The following is a 24,060-nucleotide window of genomic DNA, read 5'->3' on the forward strand; positions in this document are numbered from 1 at the left end:
AATTTTTCTTTTTTTTCTATTTTATAAATTCTCGGTCTCGGTCTCGGTTTCGGCCGAGAATCCCATGGAATCTCGGTCTCGGTCTCGGTCTCGGCCGAGACAAAAAAAGCGTTCTCGGTCGGTCGATTCGGTGGCCTGCAACCGTGTTCCCGCAAACTTGCCAACAAAGCGAGCATCGGAACACCCCAGGGGGCTTAGTCCGTGGGAGTCGGACATACCCACTTGTCTTCTCCCGGGCGAGTGGGATCCATGACGGGTTCCCCCTGGGTAATAATAAAAACGAGTTGTTTGCGGGGCGCCCCTTTGTTTAAGAATAGGTTTTATTTTTGATATGTTTAATAGATCTGGAACTATATACCTTCTTCAAAGGATTGATTAATTAGCCACGCTAAAGGTCAGCTCAGTTGCGCATATTTTTATCAAACTTGATGGTATTTCGTCGCAGCCGAAACTATTTTTTTTTTTAGTCATTACTTCATCTAGAATTAATTACTAGCGGGAGAGATAGCGGGTCATCCGAGCGCTTGTCACCGCGCTGTAGCGCGGCGCGGGCGTCGACGAATCACCTGCCCTTCAGACAACCTACAGACGCGAAGTGTAGGTACTAATTAAATAAACATGACAATCGTAATTCGTAGTAGACCGCGAGCCAGGAACAAATCTCCATGACCAATCGCCTCCCGGGCTCGTAACGTGGTTAACGGCTATGTATGATGAACTCCTGTGGACGTCAGCTGCCGCTCCGTTGGTGGGTGGGTGGAGGAATGGCAGCCACCAAAACACGTAAAAAAATTTAGTCATCGCCTCCCATTTGATACTTTGTCGGATGATAGTTTATATGCTATTGTGAATTTAAAAAATCGTCAGTTGGTTGTATCGCGGTGGAAAGACCGTCAGCTGGTCACATGTGATTTTATTTTTATTTTATTGTATCTTATACCTTTAAACGAGCAATTCTTGTATATAAATATATATATATATATATATATATATATATATATATATATATATATTTCTGTCATCTCGGAAACGGCTCTAACGATTTCGCTGAAATTTGGTATATGGGGGTTTTTGGGGGTATACAATCGATCTAGATTAGTCTTATGTTTGGGAAAACGCGTGTTTTCGAGTTTTCATGCGTTTTTCTTTCGACGCAGAATATGGTCGCTAATTTCGTGTTGCCGGCCACTGTCCGTCTGGTCCAGCGGGTTAAGACGCGGACTGCTAAACGAGTGTTAGGGGTTCGAATCTCGCCCTGTGACACTAATTTTTTTTTTTGTATGTTCAAGTTTATATATAATTTTTTAATTTTTATTGTTTTAGACAAGTTTAATTTAGTAAAAAATGTAGTTAAGATTATCACCTATACACCACCATATAACAATAAATAGTTATAACCGAGCAAAGCTCGGTCGCCCAGGTACTAATTACTTAAATGTTAATAGCAAAACGATTAGCGACTATGACGGCTTGTTCATTTTTTTTCAGCAATTTTAGTGCTAGTCATGCATGATGCAATATATATATATATATTCTTAAAAGTTATATACTTACTTCTTGCTGTTGTGCCGTAATTAAAGCTTAGAGGGTGGTTGACTGTTAACTCAAGTCAAGATCTTTTTTCGAATAGCAAAACGATTAGCGCCTATGACGGCTTGTTCTTTTTTTTTTTCAGCAATATTAGTGCTAGTCATGCATGATGCAATACATATATACTTATATATTTTGCATAATACAGTCAACAACCCTATTGGACTTACATCCTATTGTGCTTGTGTTTTTTTGTTTGTTCGTTGCTGTAATTATTATTTTTTGCCTCCCGGTCGAAAGTCGAAACTGCCGTCAGCTGGTCACATGAACTTAATTTTTTTTTTTCAGTTATCGTCTCCCGATTGAAACTTTGTCAGATGGTAGTATAGATACTATTGGGAATTTAAAAAAATAGTCAGCCAGTTGTATCGCTACGGAAAGACCTGTATTAAATCTCATACCATTAGGATGATAAGCTACTAGAGTGTCTTGGGGTGCTGTAATGAGTTGTCTCAGATTTTAACATTTTAAAATGGTGTCTAAAAGTCTTCTGCTAAAAGCGTTATTTTTGCTTGGTAGAAATGATTCTATAATATGGCTCTCTCTCGCAGATGCTGTGTTCCTTTCCTTCAATAAATAGTTTATTTTTTCTTAAGTAAGTAAGTGTTTTATTTGTAAATATAGGTAGAGTTACATTGGTGGTCAGTTTATATATGTACAGTTTCACTATATTTTGCCAAACGGCGTACAAAAACATTAAACTTAATACTAGAAACAAAACTATCATGCTCACAGAGTACGAGTAATTATGTAATCCTACTTACAGCTATGACAATTCAATAATGAATATGGTTGCGTATTTGCCTTCTTAACGTCCTTGTACAGTCAACTACAAAGAGATGTATCCATGTTAGTCTTACAAAATGAAGGAACTTTTAGTACCTATACAAAAATTCTTTACCCTTGCTTCGTGACATTTTCAGTATCCACCAAATCTTATACTATCATCGATTCATTTTAAGTGATATTATTATGTATTCAACCAAAGTTCCTATGAATGTAGTCCTGCATCTTTCATTTATTATCTATCAATATGTTATTACAAATATAAGTAATATTTCAATATTCTATAGAAATGTATCCATTTTGAATAGTTTGCCACACGCCAACTAAGAAGTATTATTTCCATGCAATGAGAAGTCTGCACTGCTTTCGTGAGTTGTCAGTGTCAGTCAGACGTCAAAGCGATCCTTGTCATCGCATATGGTTCAAATATTCTTTATAACAGATTACCTAGGCACATAGTCCAAGGGAGATACTAGACTAAGAGCTGGCTACGGAAAAAGGCATGCACGAAATCCGTCTTGTTAATACACCTTACTATCATTATCAATAAATCCGGGCGTTTTGGCAGCTGTTCAGCGGTGGGTGTGGAAGCTAGCTAGGAAAATAGGTTTGCAATTTAAATTGCAAAAATTTCAATTCAACAAACTAACTATATAAATTGCAAACTTATTTTCGTAGCTAGCTCTCACACCCACCGCTGAACATACTTACACTAATTAAACATATAAATTGCTCTATAAACTGCATACCTTTTTCCGTAGCTAGTTCTTCGTCTAAACATATTTTTTAACTTATTTTATAATAGGTAATGATTACTTTACTTAATATCGTTTTATAAGTTTATTCTTAAATGACAGAATGAAAATGCAACGAAAAGCTTGCAAGAAGAGGAAGATATTTATTTGTGTATATCAACATTGTTTCTTTAACAATCAAATCAACAAAAAATCTATTCATTAAATTAACAAAAAAATACTTAAAATAATGTCTTCTTAATTCCGATTTAAAAACTCAAAATCTAGTATAACTACCGCCAGCATCAATCACCGACTGTAGTCGGTCGGGCATTGAACGAACACAGTTTTCGCAGAAATCGTTCCCTCGATAGTAATCCCATAACTGGAACACGTGTTCTTTTAAATTTTCTTTATTTCTTATATCTGTTGGGTTCCAATTCTGCACCATCAATCCCCACAAGTTTTCAATCGGGTTCATGTCTGGGCTTTTGGGTGGAAGCTTAATTAGATGGAGGTCGTCCTGGTCTTCAATCCAAGTTTGGACAATACGTGAATTGTGCACTGACGAATTATCCTGTATCAATGTTATTAATTCGTCTCCGAATACAGTTTTAGTGGTAGGCATCAACACGTCTTTTAAAATTTCTTTATAATTTATTGCATTCATGCGAGTAGGTATTTCAATTAGTTCTCCCGGTCCAGACGATGACATCCAACCCCAAAACCCTAACGTCAATCGGCCACTTTGTTGCGTCGGTAGTATATTAGGTTCCTCATAACGGGTATTTTCTAACCTCCAAAGTGATACACGCCCTTGTTCATTGGTAGAAAATACTTTTTCGTCTACGAAAATTACCTTTTCAAAATCGTAGTTTTTGTATCTATTTGCGAAATTAAATCTGAGTGTTTTATGGCGATCATTCAAAATTGGTTTTTTGGCTGGTATTCTATGTTGTAGTCCTGCACTTTTCAATCTTCGACGTATTGTATTTTGGCTCACATTTAAGTCAGCCGCATAAGTAGGTACGCTCACAAAACGATTTACAAGAACATCCTCGACTAATCGCCTGTCTTCATTTGCCGTGGTCACGCGGTGACGTCCTGTAGATTTATGGCTTTGAACGGTCCCTTCTCCACGCCAACGATTCCACCATAAAGTTACAGTTTTCCTCTGAAAAACAAAAATTGGAACTTGGATTAATTCGAGACTACATTTTGATATTCTACAAATATGAAGCAAGAAGACACTAAAATATTGCCAATCTAATAAGTAAGCTATGCTGTTTGTAACTTTCTCAGGGCTAAATAGAATCTTGTCAGGCTTTACCTGCTTGATATCGAGTAAAGTAAATAAAATTTTTGTGTATCTAGGTTCAATAAGTAAAACTCACCGTAACTCCTATCTCTTCAGAAACGTCCGTCACGGATGCTCCAGTCTCTAACATCGCCACAATGCGATGTTTTGTGTGGTCATCGATACGGTATGTCATACTTATCGACAAGAAATGCCCTTGCAATTGCACCAATTACGTATTTACTATTATTTTCTGATAATAATAATAGATGAAGTACCTATCAGATATGATAAGCAATGGCGAATTGAAGTATCAAACGACGTAAAGAAGACTTTTTTGTTTTCAAATTTGAAAATGTTTTGTTTGGATTCTGTTCTGAATTTAAAGATATTGGTTACATTTCTTTGTAATATTAGGAGTTTACCTTAATTTGTCAATACATATAGATAGATAATAAAAGAGGCTTGTAAGTGTAAATTAAGAGGAAACGTAGTGGGATACATCATTGTTGGATATTAAACGAGTCGATGATAATGTAAGGTTTGATTGCTACTAGTTATGTCACGAACCAAGGGTAATTCATTGTGGCAAATGAAAATTTACTTCATTTTGTAAGACTAACGTGGATACATCTCTTTGTAGTTGACTGTACCATTAATTTGTCTACTTAATTTTCATTTTTCAAGAGATTTTATGTCTGACCATGCAAATATAGCATAACGAGTAGTTTTAAAGCAGTTGTTACGCGTTTTGTAGTAGGTATTTGTTTAGGTGTATGTGCGTTGTGTAGGTCATTCGTTGATGTCTCTAAATTAGTTTAAATCTATTTATAGCGGGTGACGTTAACTTTTTTTACCTACTCGGCTGGCTCCTTCGATAAATCCGTTCATTTCGTAAACATGTTGTCCGCTCGGTGGCATATCATTCCGATTCCATTTCTGAGTCAAGTTCGTCCAGTCTGTGCGCAAAAAACATTTTGGTGGGAAAATTTAAAAATATTTACTGTAAGTAAAATTTAATGTTTGTTGTGATCTTTGTATAATTTAAATATGAGTTCCGGAGAAAACATCGACAAAGAAATAAATATCGATTATGTACTTCGATCGAATTGAGAGCGGAGGCAAAAGTAACCTTAAACAACTTGCTGCTGCCAAAGTTGCATAAACAAGAATTAAACTAGGCCGGTAGATATTAAAACTTATTTGTACGAGAAGAGAATGACTAAATGACTACACATTATCTTATTTATAGGATTATTAACTAAGTACTTGCCTAAACTAAATATAAATTTCATTTAAATTTATGATTCACGACATAATGCTTAACCCTTTACCAGGCCCCGAAGAACCAGCGTGTCTTAATACGTACTTTATATGCTGTTGCAACCGTATTGAACGCCTTGTAAAAAATGTATTTATGAAAGTCGGAGATCTTCCTTTAAACCAGAAATAAAAATGTGGGTTACGGTTATCCCATCGCCTGTCTAAGTAATGAACTGTCATACTAGATTTTGTCTTATTATATTCTTGATCAGGCCAAGGGATATATTCCACCCACATCTTATATCGGTTATAATAGTCAAGGTTTAACTCCAAATCTCCTACGAAACATTATATCAATCACTACTTACTTACGTGAGTTTTTATGACATGACAAGACAATTTACCGGGCCATGGGAAAAATAGCTCCCACACAGTTAAACTCTAATAAGGCCATGGGATAATGTCAACCCACATCCTAATTCTGGTCATACACAATAATGCATGAATATTTAGCAATGTTTACGATTACATTAGCTTTCAACACTCAAAATCTACAAAATATCAAAAAATTGTTCGACCTATGTACTTCTGTTTCATAGAAATTATGGAAAGTGTTCGAATTTCTCCGTAGTTTACTGAAATTAGCGTTCAAGTGAATTTAAACGGCTGCCGAAGATATATTACGCAATTTAGAAGCGTGTTCTGAATGAAGATCATAAAATAATATTTTCAGGGATTGACAAAATATTTTGTAGGTGGTTTGGAGTTAAAACCTGACTACGGTAACCGATATAAGATGTGGGTGGAATATATCCCTTGGCCTGGTAAAGGGTTAAGAGTCCGCAGCTCGGCCGAATTTAACATTCCCACATTTTAAAAGTGCGTATTGGATTGTAATGAAACTTTGCATATACATACTCGTACAATGACATGAAGTATACTCGTATCTATGCCTGTAATTAGTTTGTATCGCTCCACCTTATAAAACAAACGAAACAGAGCAAGCACAAGTTTTGTATGAAAAATTTAAATTCGCTGTATTTTCGGAACTAAGTATGGTATTCTTGGGATTTAACAACTGGAGTCGCTTTTAAGAGCTTACCTCTCTGTTGAAAAGCTCGGCTAATGGACAATGGTCATATGTATTGTATAATTTGTATGGACAGATGTTTATCTGACATGTACGTTACGTTACGTACAAAATAAATAAATAAATAATAAATATTATAGGACATTACACAAATTTACTAAGTCCCACGGTAAGCTCAATAAGGCTTGTGTTGAGGGTACTTAGACAACGATATATATAATATATAAATATTTATAAATACTTAAATACATAGAAAACACCCATGACTCAGGAACAAATATCCATAATTCCATACTCATCACACGAATAAATACCCTTACCAGGATTCGAACCCGGGGCCATCGGCTTCATAGGCAAGGTCACCCACTAGGCCAGACGGGGGGCTAGGTACAAATAGCCATACATTTGACGTGCCTCTCCTCCGTACAAATTGGCAGACTATTTCGTACAGAAAATTACAGCCAAGGCGTCTCCAGTAGGTATGGTATATCCTGTTGTAACAACATAGTAGTTTTTAAATGAGAGCGTAACTACGTTTGTATGGAGAACCGAGTTTGCTGCGGTATCTTAAATAACAATATCTTAAAATATCTTTATTTCCTATTAATCATATTATACATACTAGTGTGTTCACTTTTCAACCTTTTTGCAGAACGCGCTGATCTTGGGCATCAATGGTGCATATAGAGGAATCGAGTTGACTAATATCACTATTAACAGACACATAGTGACATTCAAAATGCGAGACACCAAAACTAAGACTGCCAAATCATTTGTGATTCGGGATGAAATTATGAATATTTTTAAAAACAACTCAAAATATATTGTTTTGGCCGCTAACACTATCATAACAGCCAAGTCTCGTGAAGATCTACACGACGCCTCGTCAGCATCACACCAGCAACATCAATCACCTTACACAGATCAACAGCCAGGCTCCCGTGACCCTCCAGTTTACATTAAGCATTGTAGTCCTGATGAGAAAATCAAAATTGATACCCACCCAAAATCTTCCAGCACACGTTCACTGCCATGTGATATTTATCATTATTATATTATCATTATATTATTATTATCAACCACCATTATACACTGCAGCCAGATTGGAGATTGGCCACTTGGTGGATCAAATTCTCAGCCACTATTGCCTGCTCAGCGGGAAGTAAGGACAAGTGAACTGTCAACCAGTGTCACGGCATCCTCACAGCCAGGGTCAGTTTCAAATAAACAGCAAACGAATATTCATGGACCTCGTGAAAAAAGAGCAGTTACAATAACCACTAGCCCTAATATGTCAAATGTTAATTTTCCATCCAATGATGCACCTGGTAGAACAAGAACAATTACAATAACGACTAGCCCTAATATGTCAAATGTTGATTTTCAAATCAATGATCAACCTGGTGGAACAATAACAGTAACAATAACCAGTTGCCCTAATATGTCAAACGTTAAATTTATTTTCAATGCTGGACCTGGTTCAACAATAACAGCTACACTAACCAATTGTCCTAATATGTCAAAAGTGACATTTATTTTCAATGCTGCACCTGGTAGAACAATAACAGTTACATTAACGGATCGCCCTAACATGTCAAACGCTGAATATATTTACAACTAAATTTGTCACAATCATGTAAATTTCTTGTTATAGGTAACATACTAAGAGCATTTTTCGCAAAATGCCCTTAGTATATTATACAACGCATAATTGTTCGAATCCGACTTGAATCTACCGCGATTAGACATGGGTAGCGGGTAAATACCTGAGGCAGATATTGGGTATATTTCGGGAATTTACCCGGTACATATTTACCTTTTCTATCCGAATGAGTGGGTATAAATAAAAGTAGGACACGGAGTTATAAATTAAATTGAAATGATGTAGAAATAGCTTTACATGACCATTCATGTAGTTTTAAAAACATACAATATTTTGTATAGTTACAAGTAAAATTGACTAAAGGAAATCGTCAAATGTTTTATATATTTACCAATAGTCGCTAGGACACCCCGAAATTCAATAAAAGGCCGCAAATGGTGTTAAAAGTATGAAAATCGATACGATTGATCTTTGAATTGATGAAAAATAAAGAATAAACTAAATGTACAATGTTACATATGAAGATATTAAGTATAATTTGAGGTATATCTTACATAAAAAAATATATCGGTATCGTACCTGGAGAAGCCCAAACTTGGTATGTTTTGAAAATTATTTTTATTTTAACTAAATAAAGTGACTGGAATGTATTGATGTGATTTTAAGAATCGGCTCTAAAAGCCCTTTCATTTAATATAACACACGATAGGTTTCTAGACAAAAAAATATACTTCCCATACGAAAAAAAGATGACGTCATAACTCCTCTCCATTTTTAGGGTTCCGTAGCCAAATGGCAAAAAACGGAACCCTTATAGATTCGTCATGTCCGTCTGTCTGTCCGATTCTGTCACAGCCACTTTTTTTTTTGGTTCTACGGGTCAAATTGATCCAAATTGCTTTTAGACCTTTAGGTCAATCGTACTGATGTATGCTTTCAACACATTTTGCAGCGGTTTTTGGCGTACCGCTAGAGTCAGACTAAGATAAGTTGGCAGCGATTTTTATAGCCCAAACAGCGCAAGTGTTATTTTAAACGTCAAACTTCTATGAAATTATGACGTTTACTGTACATTGTCTGACTCTAGCACAATATGAAATACCGTTTTTACTACTTTACGTAAATACTATTTTTACTATTAAGTAAAATGATTTTTCTTCTGAGAGATTCTTCCGAGTCTTATATATTATATACTTTTCTATGCACTGACCTTATCAGTTTTTGTTAAAGTATCTGAAATATATAGTAAGTAAATAAAGTGACTATATGTTTGATATTGCTTTTATTAAAACCCATTCATGGCCACGAACCACGAAGCGTACACAACACGCCGGGCCACCATACAAACCGTTTTCAGCTAAAACGTGTGACTCAGCTTATGGGTCTCGGGGCCTGGCGCGAACGTCAAAGAAATTGCCGCTTATGAATCCGGTCCGTTGGACAATATTATGCAACATTTTTACTAACCAACTGTTTACTGTTCATATTAAAAAATATATATATTTACTAATTTGTTGATATTTGTAAGAAACTAAGAATGAACATTTTAAAGCCTGATCAGAAATAGATGATCATTGTCAAGAGGGCGCTGTTATTTTCATATAATATCCATAGCCAAGGTCACAAAAATCACAAAATACGAAATCACTGAAGAGCACAGAGAGGAGCATAAAGTCGCCAACGAATAAATCGTGACTAAATATAATTTCCCATGTTACTCTAAAATACATCCTAATAGAGGGGATGGGGTGAATCATTTCTTGAGTTTATGTCAAAAATACCACGTTAAAGATAATACTGCCGCTAAATCCGCCGCCGCCCAGGTGCATCCATTGTTTATTGTCCGTGTCTCCGATAATCTTACATGTGGCCGGTCATGAACTTTGTTTTGGTAAACGTCATTATAATATAAACAATAGAGCACTTAAAATGTATTATAGTACTTATTACCACGAAAATGTTTAGAAAAATCTTTTCTTTTAAATATTTCTCACACACTATTGCGGTAATACAATATACCATTTAGTTGGTGACTGTTTAAGCCGCCCTGTTTTTATAATGAAACAAAAAAATATTGGCATGGTATAATGAAACAAAAAAATAAGTTTGGTCCTTAGAAATGTTGCTTGCTACCATCCAAACAGTAATCCATTGTAAAAAGGTACAATTTGCAACGAGTTTCGTCATGAAATAAGCTTTAAAACCAAGTTATAAAGTTTATTTTTGCGTGCTATGAAGATATGTGTAGTTTTTACAATTAGCGCCAGGCCACGGTGACCCATACCTTGAGTCATGTCAATAACTTCAGGCATAAATATATTTTTGATATTTTTGAAATGTAGATTTATCCATTTGCTTGGGACACGTATGTATCTCGCATTTCAGAATATTTACTATATTACACTTCCAGTAAACCAAACTTGAATATTCTAGACCCTGTTTCACTAAAAAAAAACATGTTTACAATTATGTTTTTCAACATGCCTTATAAAGATGGTTGTTAGCTCAAATTATACTTATATTATTTCGTCATATTACGTTTTCTTTATGTTTAAATCAGAATTTATTCACGACTCACATGTGAGTCACGGGCCCTGCGCGACTCTTTGAACATGACCCATACGCTGAGTCACGGGCCCTGAATGGGTTAATGACTCGTTTTATTTTATATACTAGGAAAAGGGTTGGTGCCGATATTTGTCGTTGATTTAATAGCATTCTTCTCTTTATTCAGAGTAGAGTAGAAAGCGTTTATTCGAATAAGTATAGTGCACACATTATGGTAAAGTGTACTATTCATAATTTTCGATACACAGCGTATCTTTGAGCCGCTACCGAAACGATATATTTTAATGTAATAGCCCACGAACCTCGTTTGTAAAACAGTACTTATTTACTTATTAGGTATAAGTATATTTCATTAAATCTATCGTCCTTTGCCTTAATGCTTTACCTGAAAACGGCCCGAAAAGTGTATATTTGACATCGAACACCGCTCTCAACCACTCGATTTTACCTTAATTTCTGGCCATTTTTCCATTAATAATTGAAAACTAACAACAAACACTTACAATACCAGCAAAATTCAATGAGTATCTATGAAAAACTTTTTTTTAAACAGTGATGTCCTTCACACCTGTAGATGTCACTTGTAATCGAGATTGACCATGGTTCTTTACAACTGTAATTATCTGTGTGTATTTATAAAACACCTGTAGCCGTTCACAGTGCATTACAGGTGCCTGTAGCCTGTAACTTGTAACTTTATAAAATCGGGCCCTGGGCGTATAAAATATAATATTTGTTTACAAGTAGAATTGACTAAGGAATTTATCAAATGTTTAAGATAACTATGAAATATCGTATCATAGCACATGAAAATTCTCAGGCGTAAAAAGTTACACTTTAAAAGCAATCACAATAACAAAATACGATAGTTTAAATTAAATAAAAATATGAACAAAAACAAAAAATAAGTAAAAATATACCAAAAGATTATATTAATAATACCTAAGACTTAGCTTAAATAATTAATAAAATGAAAGAAGTACAATAATAAAATACGACTACAAAAATAGTTAGTATAAAATAAAATATAAATTATCAAAAATAAAATTGTAAGAAAAAATATATACAACAAAATTTTATTTCACAATATATGAACAATAATAAGGCTTATAAACTATTACTAAAATCAAATATGAACTAAATAAATTAAAATAAATAATTAAAACTTTATACCCACCTATCTTAGGTCCCCTAGATCTGTCCCCTGCGGAAGGGTGCCCATAAGGCTGGCAACATTTCCACACTGAATAGCTGTGCCTATTATTTGGCCTAGGAATGAGCCAGCCCTAATAGGGTCACCCGTAGTTTCAATCAGCCTTTTTTTTAGGCCCTGAAGAAGTTTATGGGCGTCACGACTCCACGGCCCCAGGGTCTCTACCACGAACGCCGCAAATATGTGGTTGTTTGTGAGACCAGCTTATTTGCGGCGCTTTAGGGTTTCGGCTGCTGCCGCTGCTCCGCCGGCTCTCACAGACGTGGCGGCAAGATGGGACGGCGCTAATGTATCTACATATGTTGCATCCCAGATAAGAGGCCGTCCCATTTGCCAGGGGATTAGAGTCATTCCATCGGGCCTCTTACCGTCGTCGTGCACTAGGCCAGGTGGTTCTAATGCAGCCGGCACGCCCACGCTGGTAAGGGACGGATGACGTCGTTTAGGCTGGCATGGCGGGGCAGACGGCTGGCGCTCCTATGGCAGGAGAGGCCGTGCGAGCCCAAACTGTCTACTTCCGTTCCGCAGGGACAGCAGTAGGGGACAACTATTTCGGCACCCAGGCGGAGACCGACAGATGTGCCGACAGCCAGTCTAAGGGAATTGTTATCAAGCAAAGTTGCGCAATTGCTGGAAGGGAAAGCGTGTAGCCAAAAACCGGATTCATTTTCGGATGAGGCTAGAAGACCGGCTTTTTCTGAATTTGAGAAGGCAGAGTCGAGGAGCCAGTTTTATACCTGGCGGCAGAGCGGTTCGTCCCATAAGCGCTACGATCCATAAGCGAAATACTGTCAATTGATGACATAAACATGTAAAAAAAAGGATTTTTGCCTCCCGATTGATATTGTGTCAGATGATAGTTTAGATGCTATTTTAGATTAAAAAAATAGCGTTGAAAGCCCATAAGCTGGTCACAGAACATGTAAAAAATACGCGCTTTACCACTTATGTCCGCAAAGTATGCGTAATGCGTAATCCGTTTATTGAAACGCCTGATGGAATGCTACATGCAAAGTTAGATTATTTTGTTATCATTATCATAAAAAGGTAAAGCGCTTATTTCTTACATTTTCATGCAACCAGCTGACGTTCTTTCCACCGCAATACAACCGGCTGACGATTTTTTAAATTCATAATAGCATCTCAACTATCATCTAACAAAGTATTAAACGGGAGGTGATGACAATTTTTTTTACGTGTTTCGGTGGCTGGCGTTCCTCAAACCACCAACAGAGCGGCAGCTGAGGTCAACGAGGGTTCATCATACATAGCCGTTTAATAACAGAAAGAAGGATTGTCTCCATAAAAGGTTTTTTTAAGAGGTAATATGTTTTATTAATTTAGTAATAAATGATTTATGAAGATGAATTGTTTTTAATTATTATATTATACTGTATCTATTAATTACTATTTAGATAAAGACTGCAAAAAAGAATGATGTCCTTGCTTCGGTCGTCGTACCTATCCGTGACAATAAGTTGGGTGTGATCATGGTGTGTTGTGAAATTTTGTAAGTAGGTATGGTTAACCTACAATCTAAATAGTAGTTAGTAGTAGTATGATGGGGCTAAACTTGTGCCGTCTTATTGAAGAACGTATCGCAATGACAATCTGGGTAAGGTATGTTGGGATAATGCCGGACAATTTTGGGACTAATTGAGAGAACTCGCGAATTTTTTTTTCTAGATTGAGTCAGATTCTTGAAGTACGGAGCAAATCGTTAAATAATAACCGTAGATTCGGCCTGAATTTTGGTAATCTTCAATATATAACGGTTTTAGTTTTGTACATGTGTAAAGATGAGACATACTTTTTTTAGGGTAACGAGTGTTTTGCCATCAAGGGTGAACATCGGATGGTGAATAAAAGTTGCTTTTAATGGGAAGAGAATAAGGTATCACAAAGAAATAGATCCAGTGTACCTATAAATTGCAGCCAGTGCCGGATTAACCATTAAGCAAAATAAGCACTTGCTTAGGGCACCACGTCTAGGGGGGCACCAAAATCATAGGAAAAAAAAACGCGCAGGCTGCATCAGCATCGCATTCGTAGTGTAGTACTTATGTACACGAAACTTTTTGATACGTGTGCAAGTACCCATCTAATAACGAAGGGTCGTAAGAGAGTGAGTACACGTAAGCACATCTCCAACCTTACGCGGAGGCCATCAAAGCTCATGGCCAGAAAATTTTACCGTCGGGCTTGTGGCCAACCGATTTTCTCGACGTAGATTACCGATTTTGTAGCGTATTTTGGTCTCTTGCACACCAGATGTGTCGGCCAGGCCGAGTTGCTGCAGAGCCGCGATCCTGCGACCTAATTGTCAAAGTGTAATAAAGGGCCCTGCGAAGGCCGAAAAACAAAAGCATCTCATCAAGTTGCGCTTTCGAGTTAAGGCAAAGGCCGAGCAGTAGGAGGACCGTGATTACAAAGGTTCGATTTCAAGCCACTCTTTTGCAGTTCGGCGTTAGGTCTTATGCGACGCCAGGCCTTCTACTTTATGCAAACTGCCCCACTTTCGCTTGGCCATGGATCCAAATCCATGTTGTCCTCTTTCGCAGCTGGGCTGCCTTGCTCACACCTCGCCATTAGTTGTATTATATGATAACGCGCCGCGATCTGACGCTGCGGACGTCCAGCTATTCATACCTCGCCATTGGTCAAATTCAAGCCTTGGTTTCTTCCAGCTCGACCTTTGGCCTCATCCGTAAGCGCTGATCGAACGCTCCGCGCATTCAGCCTTAGACTTTGCCTTTAAAAACACCTTCACGATTTAGGCCAATCAAATTAGATCCAAAAAAATATTTTGAGGAATTAATTTCCAGCAAGCTGGAAATTGTTTTAATACATTTATTTGGTCCTAAATGCGTGAAATCCCAGTTTGCTCTATCCCAGGAGGTGTGCATACATTTTGGGGTCCTTAGGAGATTATTTTTTCCTTTGGATTGCCAAACCACTCGATGTAGAACAGGGGTGGCCAACAGGTCTATCGCGACTGTTAGTCCAGTCGAGCGTGGCAAGGCAAAAAATATAAATACGTAGACCAGTTTCATTTAAGGTTTCACGAAATACCAATATTACCAATTATGTAGATCGCACAGGGTTTCGGTAAACAGGAGATCTTGGGTCTAATCAAGTTGGCCACCCCTGATGTAGAAGGAACCCACTATCAATTACAATAGCACTTGGTGGATCGGACACTGGTAAGAAAGCGTTTTCGGATTATTAACATGATTTTACCAAAAATAAAAAATGTCGACCTAATTTACAGTTTACGTACTCCGAATACATATTAAGGTACCTTAAATCAATCAATCAATCAATCAATATATTTTATTGCAAGAACATAGTTAAATTACATTTCGGATCCTCAGATATCAATTTTAATAATACTTGTAATTAGAACAAATTTTCCGTCGGCCGTACCGTTTTCAATTTACAAGCAAAAAAACTGAAAAAGAGGAAACATTTATGCACACCTCCTGGAATGGAGCAAACTCGGATTACACGTATTTTTAGGTCGAAAAAATCTAATTTTATTGGCCTAATTGTGACACATTATTATTTAAGAAAACGAGACTTATTCGCGTTTGATTAAGTTCTAAAATTACCTCCAACGTCAAAATAATGATGTCGACTTTACACAGTCTTCTCCGAGACCATGGGGACAACGCCGGCCTTGAAACGTCTGGTCAGAGGTAATTTTAAAACTTACCCTATTAAGTCCCGTTGTCGTAAACAAAATTAAAATAATCACCGCTTGTTTTCATCTGATGATGATGATGGTATTTTCTTCTTATCTTCGAAAATATCTAAACCTCTCTGCATTGTCTTGGACACTGTAAAATTTTTAAACCTCCAGGTTTTGTAACGTTGGAACTATTGGGGTTATAATTTCTCTATTTGAATATGACTCGTGTTTAATGCTTGCTCCGACTTTACTATGCTCTGCACTTTAAAATTAATAGAGTAATAATAAGTTCATATCAATCATATCTGTTTAAAATTTTTTTGACAGTAAACAACAGTTGCTAGGTAACAACATTATGAATAAAGATAAGTCTTGCTCTTGACATACGAGGTATATGCAACCTACTTAATGTTGTATTCATGCCTTTAAATTTTATCAATCTTATAGTGAAATCTGGTGATGTAGTTTGCATAATCGGAAGTCAGCTTTACGCAAAAGTATGCTATCGGATCCCATTAATAGAAGTCGCCGCAACGTAGTGATTATATGCTCTTTGGTCGCCGCCATCTTTACTAATGTTAACTACATTTCTAAGTGTCGCCCCCCTGATCGTATGTTACTATTACTTAGTTCCTTTTTGAAAGTTGAAAAAAAAAATTTTTTTGAAACTTTTAGGTCCTGTATTTTTAATCATTTCCATATAGTATTTAAATATTCATTTTATTGCGAAATATTGCTTATTTTGTTATAAAATTCAACATGTATAATCATCCCTATATAATACAAATACTCTTTATTACCAGGGATCGGAACTATGAGAGTAAAACTTTAACAAAACTTGTTAAGCGGACATAAAATAGTGCATACAGCCCTAAAAATATTCATGTCCATAGGGATAGGAATAGTATAGTACTTACAGCCATAAATTTACATTCATAGATATTCGAATATTTTTAAGGCTATAAGCACTCTTTTTACGTCCGCTTGATAAGTTTTGTTAAAGTTTTACTCCCATAGTTCCGATCACTATTTATTACACACCTCAATAAAAGAAAACAATACAAAAGAAAACAGAAACATAAGCACAGGTCAACAACATGCGGTCTAATCGCTAAAAAGCAATCTCCAGGCAACCTTTGTCAGTAAGTAGGTGTACATACACATACATACAAAATAGACTGCCAAAATCTTTTCCTTTTGATTTACCATCGCGTTGGTACTGGATAATAATAACGGTACGAAAGTGTGATCAAGAAAACAATAAATGTGATAATTAAGTAGGTAAATTGAAGAAAATTGAAAGTTTGACAATCACTGCTGTTTTTTAAATGGCTAAAGATCGTATTGTTTCTTTCCGATCTTTACCTGGAAGAGTCAAAATCGGATATCGGTCTACAGCAACCCTAGGTCTGTTTTTGATTGGATTATAAATAAACATCTAAAACGAAATTATACATTAACACAATTACAAAAACAAACACATTTTCATCACAATACACAAAATAAATTACAGGGCGAAGATCGGCTACACGAAATTTACCTTGCTCTATGTGATTGCGCATAGCACAAGCCCGACATCCCTGAGCGGCGCGGGGACATTGGCGGTCGAGGCAATGAAATGGCATCTTACACAATGTTGCCAACATTAAAAAATATAGCCAAATTAGGGAGAAATGAATTTGCTACGTTCTTCACCCACATCCGGTATTAGCCCAACATACCTTAATCGTTGAACAAAATGGTCCATATTTTGATATCGGCTAGCCGTAATGTAAATTTGCTATCTAGTGGTTTACTTGTGACGCACAAGTGTGAGCAATGCAAGACAAATCAAATTGTGAATGGGTATTTATGATGTTTTAATCAAAATAAGCAGGTTGGACCTATTATCCTACTTAGCTTTATTTACAGGCCTTTAATAGTAAACATTACTAAACATAAGCACTACATGACCTGCAATGTAAAGAAATACAAAAAAGCGGTTTGAAGTGACAGGCCATTACGGGTACATTTTAGAATAAAATAGAATATAAATCTTTATTGCGAAACCATGGTACATAATAGTTGTTACATTAAAGAGTGTGAAAACACATGGCACCCTTTTCTTAGAATTACGTGGTATTTTGGTTATATTACGGCGATCGACTGTTGGTTATTGGTGTATTTTTTCTCATTTTAACCATTAACATGTTATGCCCTCTCACTCACTTACTATTCCTTCTGTGTACGAGTATTTAGAAACTGTCTCCGCCTCCAATTCGTGCGACAAGGACAACTGCAGCTCGGACTGAAATTCACACGCAAAAAACTCAAAAATCGAGGTTTCGCTCTCGACTGTTTCCTCCTCCAAAACGCAATCAATCGAAATTTTGGGAACTGCAAGAGGAAGAAATAATCTATGCCGCTATATTTAGATTTTTTTGATATTTTCTGTCATATTTGTATACTGTGCCTTTTTTTTACAGCCAATTCAATTGAGCCGTTTTTGCGATTTTCGAGGCGCTGTATCTTTCTTCAAAATAAAATAATCCAAAAAAGCAAAACATAGCGGCACAGATATTGATCTTATTTGAAAAAATCACTGCTCTAGGTTAAAAATCCAGGTAGGAATTAGTCAAGAGCGTTTGTATGGAAAAATCGCAACTAGGAATTCCTCTTAAGGGACCTTCTGTCTTAAGTTATTACGTAATTAGCTAACCTTTCAACATATAGTGATCATATCAATATTAAAAATCTTTTATGTTTTAAATAAACATAATGACTTGGCCATCGCATGAAAACACAATGAATCTCACAAGTAGGTAATACATATTATATTAAATTAGATTATTTAGTGCGATTGCCAAGTCAATCTATTATATAAACAAGTTTTGAATAACCAATAAAGATATATAAATAGTCAGAAACTGCAAATAAACCCGTTAATAAAAAACGCACTGCGCAACGATTAGTTTCGGCGGATTTGCACAAAATAATTAATAGGCGTAATGAGTTATTTCAATATTTCGCATATGGAAATCGAATCCAAAAAATACGAACAATAAACATTGCAATATACTAGATTTAGAAATAAATTTAATCATTTTATTAATAAAGCCTAAAATGAGTAGGTATTTATAGGCAAAATAAACTAAAACAATGTAAACATGATAGTAGAAAGATATGGGCCAAGATTTATTGTTGGATAGGTAAAAGTAAGGTTGGTTTGGATGACATCATTATAAAATATTAAGGTAAAGTACATAGTGTTCAGGATATTTGTAATAATTTCTCTAAGACTTTTACAGAGGAAATACAAAATGTTAAACATAATTCTAATGAGAAATTTGTAATTAGATCGTGTTATGTGAGAGCGATACCAAAAACTTGTAACTATTTTGGGAAACGGACAAGGAAATACTTGGTGCCCATGATCTTAAATAATTTATTTATTTAAACTTTATGGCACAAAAGAAAACTTATCGTACAAAAGGCGGACTTAATGCCAAAAGGCATTCTCTACCAGTCAATAACCTTAATAAAGCAGAGAGATTGTGGGCGGTGCTAATATTAGCTATTACTAGGTACTTACTGATAATGTTACCGATCGAGTAAGATCTAGTCATAATGTGTCCAAAGTTGTGTATGAAAAGAGGCAAAAACCACTAATGGACAGGTCGAGCAGAATACTTGACTGGCTTATGTTATCTTATATTAATTATAGTAATAGTATATTAAATAAAACTGGCCAAGAGCATGTCGGGCCACGCTCAGTGTAGGGTTCCGTAGTTACTCTTCCGTCACAATAAGCTAAACTGGAGGTTAAAGTATAGTAAACTGTTAACCAAGGTATGAAACGGTACCTTTCACGCGAGTTAAACAAATAGGCAAATTTGCATAATCAGTACCTAATTAAAGTAAGTCTTTTTACTATGAAGGGGAAACTTTTTGCAATAACTCAAAAACAGCTAAACTGATCATGTCCGCTATAGTTTTCATTTAATGTCTTTCTTAAGCTCTACTTCCACGATTTTTTTCATATTTTTTGGACCTATGGTTCAAAAGTTAGAGGGGGGGGGGACCATTTTTTTTTTCTTTCGGAGTGATTATCTCCGAATATATTCACTTTATCAAAAAATGTTTGTTCAAGACCCCTATTAGTTTTGAAAGACCTTTCCAACGATACCCCACACTGTAGGGTTGAAGCAAAAAAAAGTTGACTACGGAACCCTAAAAAACGGAATTAACTAAGTAATATGGATCATTTTTTTAATATAAGAAAAATGTCACTTCTGTTGACAATATTATGTTAGGATTACTAAGGATCAAATCAGCTGGAACCCTGACCCGGTGTGGAACCTTTCCACATTAATAACGTCCACCACTTTAAAAAATTACTACAACACTTACTGTGGGAATGTTCTATGGTGTGTCTATGGACAGGTTTGTTGCGGTTGTATGTGTGCCATCATTTATTGACATAATAGATATATATACAAGGGTACTACTAAAACGTAGTGATTATATGCTCTTTGGGTACTACAGCGACTAAACTAAACTAATAACTACCTTAAATGTAGCGCTTATATTAATTTACAATGACCGAGTATATGTAATAACCACTCTGAAGTTTAAGTTTTAATAAAAATAAAATAAAATAAAATAAAATGCATTTATTTCAGACAAACATGGTCCATATTGTGTTAGTACATCTTAAGAATTAAAAGCTATGACTAAGGTTAACTAAAAGTGGTAAGCTAGCTCAATTAAGCAACTCGTTATAAGAGCGTAAGTACTTAATAAATAAACTATAAATATAAATCTTGGATAGGTACTAGAGATAAATGCAGAGAGGACCAGTGCCTTATCAGGCCACTGTCCCATCTGTCAGCCACGACGGTCAGGAGACTGTGGCGGCTGCCGCGCACCCTGCGGAGCGTCGCGGCGCAGCGCTTGCTTAATATACTAAGGTTTCAATATACGTACGTTGTTTTACCTACTAGTTCATGGAGGGTAGATTTAGTTTTTTCCGCCAACAAACTGTACTGCAATCAGATTAGTAGTTTAAGGCTTTTTGTAACCAAATAAAAAAAAGTCTCATGCATCAAGGGGACCCCCCTTGGGGTCCACTACGACCGACGAAGACGGAGACCCTGACCGACTCTCGAGAGTACTCGTCCGTGGGGTCGTTACTCCCCAACAGCTCGCCACATTCTGCCCTGCGGATTTATTGCATTTATTATTAAATTTGGGTATTTTTTAATTTAATATATTTTTTAGTTAATTTAAAATATATATGTTTTATTTTAATTTATTTTATAAAATATTTTTTTTTCGTTATCCTATTTTGTTTTATGGTCTATGAATGTAACTATTTTATAAGTTATTTTTCTCAGTTAATTTGTAGGAAATTTTGTAAGTATATATTTATTTTATATCGGTAATACATTATTGCGTATTATTGACATTCTTATAGATAATTCTTTGTTAATATTATTTTTTAGGTTTAATTTTTTTTTTAATTTATATTACCTATTTTATTATAAAGTAATATTTTTTTACTGTCGTATTTAATCATTCTTGATGGTAAATTTTATTTTATTTATATTTTAGTACAAATTATACTTACTTTATTACATATAACATTAACACAACTACATAAAATTAAAAAAGGGGAAAGATTAAAACTAAAACTACAACTAAACTTATAAATAAAAACCTGGGTCCAACTCGCTGCCCTGTGGCAAAGGCATTGTATTGTATTGTATTTTTTCATTATTGACATGTTTTTTTTTTATTTGATTTTTTATTATTTTTTGTGATTATTTATGGGCATTAGTCTGAAATATTTTTTTTGAATTGAATTGAAAGGCTGGCGGCATTGCCGTGCTAGCGCACTGATGCTTATAATTATACAATACAAATACTCTTTATTGCATACTTCAGTACGAAAACAATACAAAGAATACAGCACATTAAGAAGAGGTAAACAACAGGCGGTGTTATTATTATTTTATTTTATATTTCATCATCGTATTTTGTAATTTCTTTAAAAGTGTAATTTTGGCGGGCGTAAGCCTGAGAGTTTTCGTGTGCTATGTAACGATATTTCATACTTATATGTAAATTAAACATTTGACGAATTCCTTAGACAATTTTACTGACTGGGAAGAGAGGACATTTGTACTTCTTTGAGAAAATATATTTTTAATGCTATTCGATGGAGAATTGTGTAAGGAACAATAAATGTGGTATACATTTTTAGAGAATAAAGCATATTTTTCATGGGACCCAAAAATAGGTATTATGTTTTTCGGAAAATCTTAGCGAAACCGTATTTTACCTTTCATGATTTTATTTTCCTACTTTTATAGAATACGAAATAGTAAGTAGGTTTGTTTTGTAGGTACCCGTTTTTTTAGTCCAGTCTCAAGTCCACATAACTTAGATTTTTTTGTAATTTTACATTATTCTTCGATAGTTAAATACTATAATAATAATTACAAATTATAAATATGACGTTTATTGGGTTACATTAAAAAGAAAAAAAGACGAAAAATTTTATAAAATATATATTTGCTACTTTTTCTTTCTAATGTAACCTAATAAACGTCATATTTGTAATTTGTTATTATTATTATAGCATTTAACTATCTACACATAATGAGAAATTACAAAAAAAAAAACACATGAACGAAAAAAATTGCTAGTTAGCTATACGGGCTCACTAATAGTTTCCGAGAAACAAGAATCCTATTTTTGAGGCCCATACAAAGAAAAATAGACTATTTTTTTCTGATTTAAATGTCTTATTTTGAAAAAAATATATATATCACATTTATTCGTTCGTTACACAATTCTCCAACAAATAGTATTAAAATGATTTCCTCAAAAAAAGTACGAATGTCCTTTTTTCGGCCGATCCAGCCCACAGTGTGCCGGACGGATAGGACGCACTTTAAGTGAATTGAGAGACAAGGATTTTCAGTATTTTATATGGATCTTAATTTTTTGCAACTTTACGTATTCTTACAATTTCACTTTTGTTAAAATATATTTTATAATATATTTATTCCCTTTATTCATTTAAAATCTTGGGTTACGCTTCATATTTATAATATTCATATAAAAGTAAAATACGAAAACACTAACAAAACAATACAAAATACATATAAACACATTATGATACACCTAACCTAGGGTGCCGCTAGCAGCGGGGCAGGGCCCAAGCTGCCGGTGGTCAGGGCCGCAGAGACCTCTCTCTGCAGCCCTGACCACACCGGCAGCTTGGGCCCTGCCCCGCTGAAACGCTGGACTATCCGCGCCGTGTCCAAGATCACCGCGCCTTCTGCATCTGACCCTTGATCCAACCACCTAGCGAGAGTCTCTCAAGGTGTTGGTCGAGACTCTTCGCTATCAGACCGTTCGCTGAAACGACTATCGGGACAATGATCGTCAATATACTTATTATTATTGTACTATCGTATTTTGTTATTGTGATTTCAAAATTTTATTTTATTTATTATTTAATACACCAATTTTTTACATATTTATTTTATTATCATTTATTTTATAATAATAATAATAATAAAATGCTTTATTGCACACTACAAAAAAAAAATGGTACAAAATATGTAAAGGTATAAATATGTAGGTAACAACAGGCGGACTTATCGCTAAACAGCGATAAGTCCGCCTATACTATACTATACTACTAATTATAGTTCGTGTACTATAATTATAGTTACTTTACTTTTTTTTATTATCACATTTTGTTATATGGTCTATAAATGTTAATTTAAGCTATTTTATAAGATATTGTTTTTTTTTTTTCACTTTATTAATTTGTAGGAAAGTTTGCATACATTTTTTTATGTCTGTAACAAATGTTTTCATATAATTAATTTTTTTTTTATATAGATGTTTATTTTTTAATATTTTTTTTGGTTTTAATAATATATTTTTTGTTACTTATTTTTTTTTTTTTATTTTTTTCATTAATAATAATAAATCTATTTATTGACAATAACAATATACATAATGGATATATACAGATGAATACTATAACTAGCTTATATCTAAAAGAGGCCCTTGAGGCATTGTACCAAGGATGCTGGCGGCATTTCCTCGTTGTATCGCAATACTGATACGTTGTGCGAGGAAGCCGCCAGCTCTTCGGTCACCAGTTACGTCAACCAGACGTTTCGCGATTTCTCCAAAAAACTTGTGCGCGCTGGGACCCCATG

The 24,060-nt window shown here is 35.2% G+C and overlaps 1 long non-coding RNA gene across 1 annotated transcript; it reads left to right on the forward strand.

Annotated features, from left to right (window-relative positions):
• The first annotated feature begins 5,323 nt into the window (after window positions 1–5,323).
• LOC133533872 (uncharacterized) lies at window positions 5,324–9,639 on the forward strand. The gene is made up of 2 exons (XR_009801938.1): window positions 5,324–5,412; window positions 7,413–9,639. It is a non-coding gene; the product is annotated as an uncharacterized LOC133533872 (long non-coding RNA).
• The last annotated feature ends 14,421 nt before the right edge of the window (window positions 9,640–24,060 follow it).

The sequence above is a fragment of the Cydia pomonella genome, unplaced genomic scaffold (assembly GCF_033807575.1).
Source record: "Cydia pomonella isolate Wapato2018A unplaced genomic scaffold, ilCydPomo1 PGA_scaffold_208, whole genome shotgun sequence".
Lineage (NCBI taxonomy): Eukaryota > Metazoa > Arthropoda > Insecta > Lepidoptera > Tortricidae > Cydia > Cydia pomonella.